Source organism: Scardinius erythrophthalmus (genome assembly GCF_964197995.2).
Source record: "Scardinius erythrophthalmus genome assembly, chromosome: 15".
Taxonomy (NCBI): domain Eukaryota; kingdom Metazoa; phylum Chordata; class Actinopteri; order Cypriniformes; family Leuciscidae; genus Scardinius; species Scardinius erythrophthalmus.
In genome coordinates, this window is record NC_138235.1 from 10,557,898 (window position 1) to 10,565,791 (window position 7,894).

The 7,894-nt window shown below is 40.0% G+C and overlaps 1 protein-coding gene across 5 annotated transcripts in view; it reads right to left on the minus strand.

Moving 5' to 3' along the window:
* The window catches only part of ncoa6 (nuclear receptor coactivator 6), a 31,474-nt gene extending 24,310 nt beyond the window's left edge, over positions 1 to 7,164 (minus strand). For 3 of the 5 annotated variants that reach the window (XM_081385775.1, XM_081385776.1, XM_081385772.1), the window contains exon 1: positions 7,025 to 7,164. The gene's annotated coding sequence lies outside the window, so the exon portion shown is untranslated. Of the gene's footprint in view, positions 1 to 6,971 lie in introns of all 5 variants that reach the window. The other 2 variants (XM_081385773.1, XM_081385774.1) reach the window with 2 other exon arrangements.
* Between the last annotated feature and the right edge of the window lie 730 nt (positions 7,165 to 7,894).

Consider the following 7,894-nt stretch of genomic DNA (forward strand, 5'->3'; position numbering starts at 1 on the left):
AGCAGAGTAGACCAATCACAACAGACTGGGCCGCCTGACCAATCAGAGCAAAGTAGACCAATCACAACAGACTGGGCCGCCTGACCAATCAGAGCAGAGCAGACCAATCACAACAGACTGGGCCGCCTGACCAATCAGAGCAGAGCAGACCAATCACAACAGACTGGGCCGCCTGACCAATCAGAGCAGAGCAGACCAATCACAACAGACTGGGCCGCCTGACCAATCAGAGCAGAGTAGACCAATCAAAACAGACTGGGCCGCCTGACCAATCAGAGCAGAGCAGACCAATCACAACAGACTGGGCCGCCTGACCAATCAGAGCAGAGCAGACCAATCACAACAGACTGGGCCGCCTGACCAATCAGAGCAGAGCAGACCAATCACAACAGACTGGGCCGCCTGACCAATCAGAGCAGAGCAGACCAATCACAACAGACTGGGCCGCCTGACCAATCAGAGCAGAGCAGACCAATCACAACAGACTGGGCCGCCTGACCAATCAGAGCAGAGCAGACCAATCACAACAGACTGGGCCGCCTGACCAATCAGAGCAGAGCAGACCAATCACAACAGACTGGGCCGCCTGACCAATCAGAGCAGAGTAGACCAATCAAAACAGACTGGGCCGCCTGACCAATCAGAGCAGAGTAGACCAATCACAACAGACTGGGCCGCCTGACCAATCAGAGCAGAGCAGACCAATCACAACAGACTGGGCCGCCTGACCAATCAGAGCAGAGCAGACCAATCACAACAGACTGGGCCACCTGACCAATCAGAGCAGAGCAGACCAATCACAACAGACTGGGCCACCTGACCAATCAGAGCAGAGCAGACCAATCACAACAGACTGGGTCATCTGACCAATCAGAGCAGAGTAGACCAATCACATCACAACAGACTGGGCCGCCTGACCAATCAGAGCAGAGCAGACCAATCACAACAGACTGGGCCGCCTGACCAATCAGAGCAGAGCAGACCAATCACAACAGACTGGGCCACCTGACCAATCAGAGCAGAGTAGACCAATCACATCACAACAGACTGGGCCGCCTGACCAATCAGAGCAGAGCAGACCAATCACAACAGACTGGGCCGCCTGACCAATCAGAGCAGAGTAGACCAATCACAACAGACTGGGCCGCCTGACCAATCAGAGCAAAGTAGACCAATCACAACAGACTGGGCCGCCTGACCAATCAGAGCAGAGCAGACCAATCACAACAGACTGGGCCGCCTGACCAATCAGAGCAGAGCAGACCAATCACAACAGACTGGGCCGCCTGACCAATCAGAGCAGAGCAGACCAATCACAACAGACTGGGCCGCCTGACCAATCAGAGCAGAGTAGACCAATCAAAACAGACTGGGCCGCCTGACCAATCAGAGCAGAGCAGACCAATCACAACAGACTGGGCCGCCTGACCAATCAGAGCAGAGTAGACCAATCACAACAGACTGGGCCGCCTGACCAATCAGAGCAGAGCAGACCAATCACAACAGACTGGGCCGCCTGACCAATCAGAGCAGAGCAGACCAATCACAACAGACTGGGCCGCCTGACCAATCAGAGCAGAGTAGACCAATCACAACAGACTGGGCCGCCTGACCAATCAGAGCAGAGTAGACCAATCACATCCAGTGTAAGGGAAAGTTACTTTTAAAAGTAATGCATTACAATATTGCGTTACTCCCCCAAAAAAGTAACTAATTGCATTACTTAGTCACTTTTTATGAAAAGTAATGCGTTACATGCCGTGTAATAAGTGGTGTGACTGTACACTGTATAATGTCCGTCTAGTTTGAACTTGCCGCAAGCAACTGCTCTCTCCACCATCAATATTTCATGTCTAATTATTTACTTATGTGACAAGTATCTGTGTGATAAGCAGGATAACGTATATCTGGCCGGTTATCCTCTCAGAATAAACCCCTCAGGCTGATGCAAGACTCTTCGCGGCGTCGGGCTCCTGATCACCCTGTCAGGGTTTATTCTGAGATAACAACCGGCCGGATGTGCATTATCCCATTCCCTTACGTAATAATACTTCACAATATTACAGTTTTTACAGTATTTTGGATCAAATAAATGCAGTCTTGGTGAGCATAAAGTCCCGTTCACACTTCCAGCGAGGAATCGACCCTCGTTGATGACCGGATTGATGTGGCCGGATTCGCTCATTTGCTCACTGATCCTCTAATTTCGGACACAGACGTATTACACTGTTCATCAGAGAGAAGGAAGTGTCGCAGAATCAACGGCCACATACTTCTATCCTGCATGTAGCTTAACAAATAAATGTCATTCTGACTATAGTTTGTAATTATACAAAACTTCACGTCAGCTTTGTATTTTATATTTTATATTAATGCAATAAAAATAAGGATTTCCATGCAAACACAGGCTTATGTTTGATCAAAATTATTACACTAACAATAAATCAATAAAAACTCCAAGAACACAAACATGAAGTAATACCATATTGTATGTATTTTTTATTTTTAGTATCTTTAACTCTCCTGTCCAAGCAGCTTTTCTGTCATGTGCGTTTAGCGCCATCATACGACCATTATAACGAGATTAATTAAAGAATACCGTCTTTCTCATTTATTTAATTCTGACATATTTAACCACGGCTGTTTCTCATGTCTTTTACCTCTGTAAATGTAGGTAGCGCAACAGGTAACAATGTTGACAGTTCATCATTACAAGGTAATGTCAACACTGACTAAATTCGGCTGATTCCATCAACTCTATGGTGGGAGTTCGGGAGTCGACTGGGATCGCACACCCCTACATGATCCCATTCATTTCAACAACGAGCGGGAAACTCCCAGCGGCACGAGCAACAGTGACTGTTGGCCACTGGATGTAGGCGTGTCCAGTGACACGACAAAGTTGAGATGTGTTTAACTTTATGCAAATAAAGTGAAAATTACAACCAGCAGTAGTGAAGTCAGAGGACACGGTGTTGTTTTAAAGTCCCCCTGTAGTCAATAATTGTATCCCTTAAAACTCATCTTTGATCACCAAAATGACACATTTAAACGTTTCTTTTCCTTGAAAATAAAATCTTCATGGTTTAAAATAGCTTGAATGTAACTCTACACTCTTGCCTCATTTAGTATGCGCGCTTCTATGAATATGCAAATGAGCCCCGCCTCCACTCACTCAGCTCAGAGATCCACTGGTTGACGATCACACGTTGATCTGATTGGTTACAAGGTAGTTTGTGACGTCAGAAACACCAGCGGTTTCAAAGCGTGTTTTTGAGACTGTCTTTGGTTCACTGCAGTTTTAAGGAGAAAATACTCAGCAATGCTGTCGACTTATGAATTTACACATGGTTTGTCTTAAAGCATATTAAAAACACCACATAGACATATAAACAACATTAAAAGCTGGATTTTCACCACAGGGGGACAATGTGGTCATTATCAGATTCCAGTGTGAACAGATCGTGGTCCCCGACTGACCCGCATGCGCAAAAGTGTGATAAAAAGACGTCACGCATTTGATCTACATTTACCTGCAGTCTGAACAAAACCTAAGATATCATTTCTTGTTCCCCCCCCCCTGCATATTTGTTGCACCTAGCAAACCTTTATTTGGTGGAAAAAATATTTTTCAAAAATTAATAAGCAATAAAGTAGTTTTGTTAAGTTTCTAAGAAATAATAATAAACGATTATGCATGACTACGTTTGATTCTACATTTGAGACTTTTTCTTGATTATGATATCAGGACAGTTGTATCACACAAACATTTTTGTGAAATAAAGAAATCATGCTAATTGTGGAAAAATGTAATATTTTGTATGCATGAATGGCAATTAGGGATGCACCGATTTGGCCGATACCGATAATTCTTTATATTTAAGCCGATAACTGACATATGGGCTAGGGCTGTCAAAAGATTAATCGTGATTAATCGCATCCAAAATAAAAGTTTGTGTTTAAATAATATTTGTGTGTACTGTGTATAATTAAATTTGTATATATAAATACACACACATGCTTGTATATATTTAAGAAAAATGTGTAATTTATATATTAAAAAAATTATATTTATATTAGTGGTGGGCCGTTATCGGCGTTAACGCAGCGCGATAAAAAAAATATCGCCGTTAATCTATTCTCCAAGTTGGGTTGGGAGCTGGCTCAAGCTACACAAGCTATGATGACGCAATCTACCCGCGGCCGCGAGGAAGACACGGCTGCAAAGCATCATATTCGTCGTCATCTTAAGTAAACACGGCTGAAAGTTAAAGCTGGTGTAAAAGATCGGTGCTGGTGCAACATCTATTATTTGGACTTGGTTCGGATTTAAGCCGTCCGACGTAGACTGTGTGGTGTAACAGTTCGGTAAGTTAACACACGACTAATCCGTTCTACCACCTCAAATTCAAAACGAAACATATCACTGAATACCAGCGCGCGCGTATTATTCCCAATATATCTTGAGTGGTGTAGCACATAATCTCTGTCTGCGCCCGATTTAAAGAATCGTTGTTGTGTTTCTTTTTAACTGAAAAGACATCAGTTAGAATATTCTAATTTTAAATTTGGGGTTTCATAAGCTCCAAGCCATAGTAAACATTAGACCTACTTAAGTCTCTGCAGCTAGTGTACTTAAATTTTATTTATCTGCAAAATGATGTTGTATACTTACAGTTTTGCACAATATATGTTCTCAAAACTACATGCAACCTTAAAAAAAAAAAAAAAAAAAAAAAAACCATTTAGCAGTTGTTTAGCAGGGTCTGTGTAACCTGTTCTGAAATGGTTTTATTATAATATCGTTATCGCAAGAGGCTGCAATGTATATCACAATATGGATTTTAGGCCATATCGCCCATCCCTAATTGATAGCCTATAGTAGTTGATAATAACATAGGCCTACCTAATGTTGCCTACGGACGGTAACAGTACAGTAGTAACCTTTACAGTCTATGAGTAGAACAGCTTTCTCAAGCAGTTTGTGATGCATTTTGGAAACAGGAGATGAGTCCCTGGTCTAATGCACCAGCTGGCTTGAGAAACCCGTTCTCAAAGACTTACTTTTATAGTCATTATTTGGGTAGCACACTTCGGCAGAATTCAAATGAGCCATTTTAATCTAGATTAATCTAGATTAATTTCAAAATTAATCTAGATTAATCTAGATTAAAAAAATTAATCTATGCCCACCTCTAATTTATATATAATATAAATTATATATAAATATAATACTGTATATGTATGCAAATATTTCTTAAATATATACATGCATGTGTGTGTATTTATATATACAAAATAATTATACACAGTACACACACATATATTATGTAAACACAAACTTTTATTTTGTATGCGATTAATCGCGATTAATCTTTTGACAGCCCTAATATGGGCCGATAAATGTAAATCCAAGTTTTTATATAATTTTTGAGAGCCTCCAAAAGTCTGACCATTAAAATCCACGTCCCAAACACACAATTATAATGTTCTCATTAGGGCTGCACAATATATCGAAATTATCGAAATATCGCAAATGTATATATTGCGATATGCATATCGCAACAGCTTGCAATAATTTGGTACATGAAGAAAAGACAAAGAGAAAATCACTCTCTGCTCGTGGCTGAATAACTTTTGTAGCTTTAATAAGAATCAGTATATATTTAATTCATACAGTGATAACTAAGAAGTGTTTTTTTACATTTGATTATTAAGTTTCTGTTGTTAAATAACCCTAATGTAAGCCTTGATGAAACCCTTACACCTATGTTAAAATAACACTTCTTATGCTACAGTAAAATACTGATGTTCACTTTCAGAAGTTGTAGGGATGTTTTCTTGTCAAAAAAATAGTGTGAAACATGCATGTAGGTTATATAATTTTAAATATAGTTTAAAGATAATTTAAGTTTATTTTACACACTTTAATCATTATCGTATCGCATATCGAATATCGCATTATGTAATGAGTTATCGCATATCGCATTTTTCTGCAATATCGTGCAGCCCTAGTTCTCATTATTATTTTTATGCAGCCGATATGACAGACTTGCTGTATTTTCCTTTTTGAAGTGATTCCAAGCAATTCAAACCCATCATGTGGAACAGTGCGCATCTGATACATTATTTATCGGCTTTAATATACCGGCCATATTTTCTTATCGATAACATAAAAAATTAACATGTATCGTCCGATACCGATACGTTGACTGCATTTGCTCCTAAACAGTAAACGCTAAAAGATCTTCATACCGTATTTCATAATACGCGATAAAGCAAGACACCAGGAAACAGTGACTGAACATCAGTTATATTATGAAGAGACCCTGTTTAATGTGTACTGCAACAATAACCAGCCTTATAAAACTACTGAGGAGATACCATGGTATCGGATGGTATTATCAAATTGTAATACTATGATACTTCGATATACACACAACGTCTCTTTACCGAATAATAACATATATAACATAATAACATATCAGCCAGTCAAAGAGCGCACAGTGACACAACACTGATACTTTATGATAACTCCTGACACTTCTGATGAGATGTCAGATATTGGTGTGAGGTGCCTATAGAAACACAGAGAGGAGTTTCACTGCAAACTGACCACACTGTAACTCTTAAATATCCATTACACAACACCAAGAACATTATTAACCTTGCAATTAGTGATGGCTTCACTCGAAGACCTTCATTTGGGTTTATTTCTCTAGCATTAGCATTAGCAATTTCAAAAACAAAGACAAACCACATCTTCACTTTAGCACAAGACAAACAACACAACATTATAACGACTTTAAAGCTCATATCTGGCGCGTGCAATCCTAACAATAACACCGTAGCGAACACCTGCATTATTATAATGAGTTTACCTCACTCCGGCTAATGCATTAGCTACACAAACACAGAGTCGCTATCACACTAATATAAGGCTGTTTTCTCCGTGCACTGCACACACTTACGTGCTAATTTCATGCTAGTGTTTCTATGAGGCAATGAGGAGGTGAAATCTCACCGTTGTCAGTCCATCAGGAGTGGTTTTACTGCAGTAAACAGGTCAATGCTAACGGACGCTAGCGGCGCGCTCTCGAGGCGGCTGTGCACGTAAGTTGAGCGCTGTGCTGAGCTCTCAGTAACGCAGGAGCGGCTCCGATCACAGAAACATCCACACAGAGAAACCACCGGCCCACAACACGGGTGACCGGAGGGGCGGGTGAGCGGGTGACCGGAAGTGAACGCTCGCCTGAAAGACGCAGCTTCCGCTCCACGAAACTCGTTAAAAGATACGATCTTTTTTTTTTCTTTTTTTTTTTGAGTAGTGTCCGCTTTCCTGAATATGATAACATCTTCATTTTGCATTTCAGCTTCATGTATATACATTATACACGAACTAAACAAAAATCTTGATGCATTACCCTAGTAGTTTCACATTTTTAATTACAACATTTTTATTTTTTTGTAGTAGTGACCACTTTGCTGAATATAACATCTTCATTTTGCTGTTAAAATAAAATTTAGCATTTCAGCTTCATGTAAATTCATTACACACGAAATAAATATCTTCTCGACGGTTATCGATAGTTTTAATCTAATGTTAATCATTTTTTACGTTATTTTATGATATAATTTCATATCTTTTTATTGTTTTGATTTTAGTTTTCTCAATTCATTCACTTTCATTAGTTTATTTAAAAGATGTTCAGTGAGACTGTCAGCTTGAGTGTCTGAGACGTCGCGGAGCCTTTTTTTTACTAAAGAACAATTTAATTTTAGTCAAATTTATCTATACTAGACTAGTCCTTCCAGTGGTTGATAGCCTAAATAAGCAATTCTAGCATATTCAAATCATTGATTATAGTATAGGAGGCACAATACAATGAGTTTG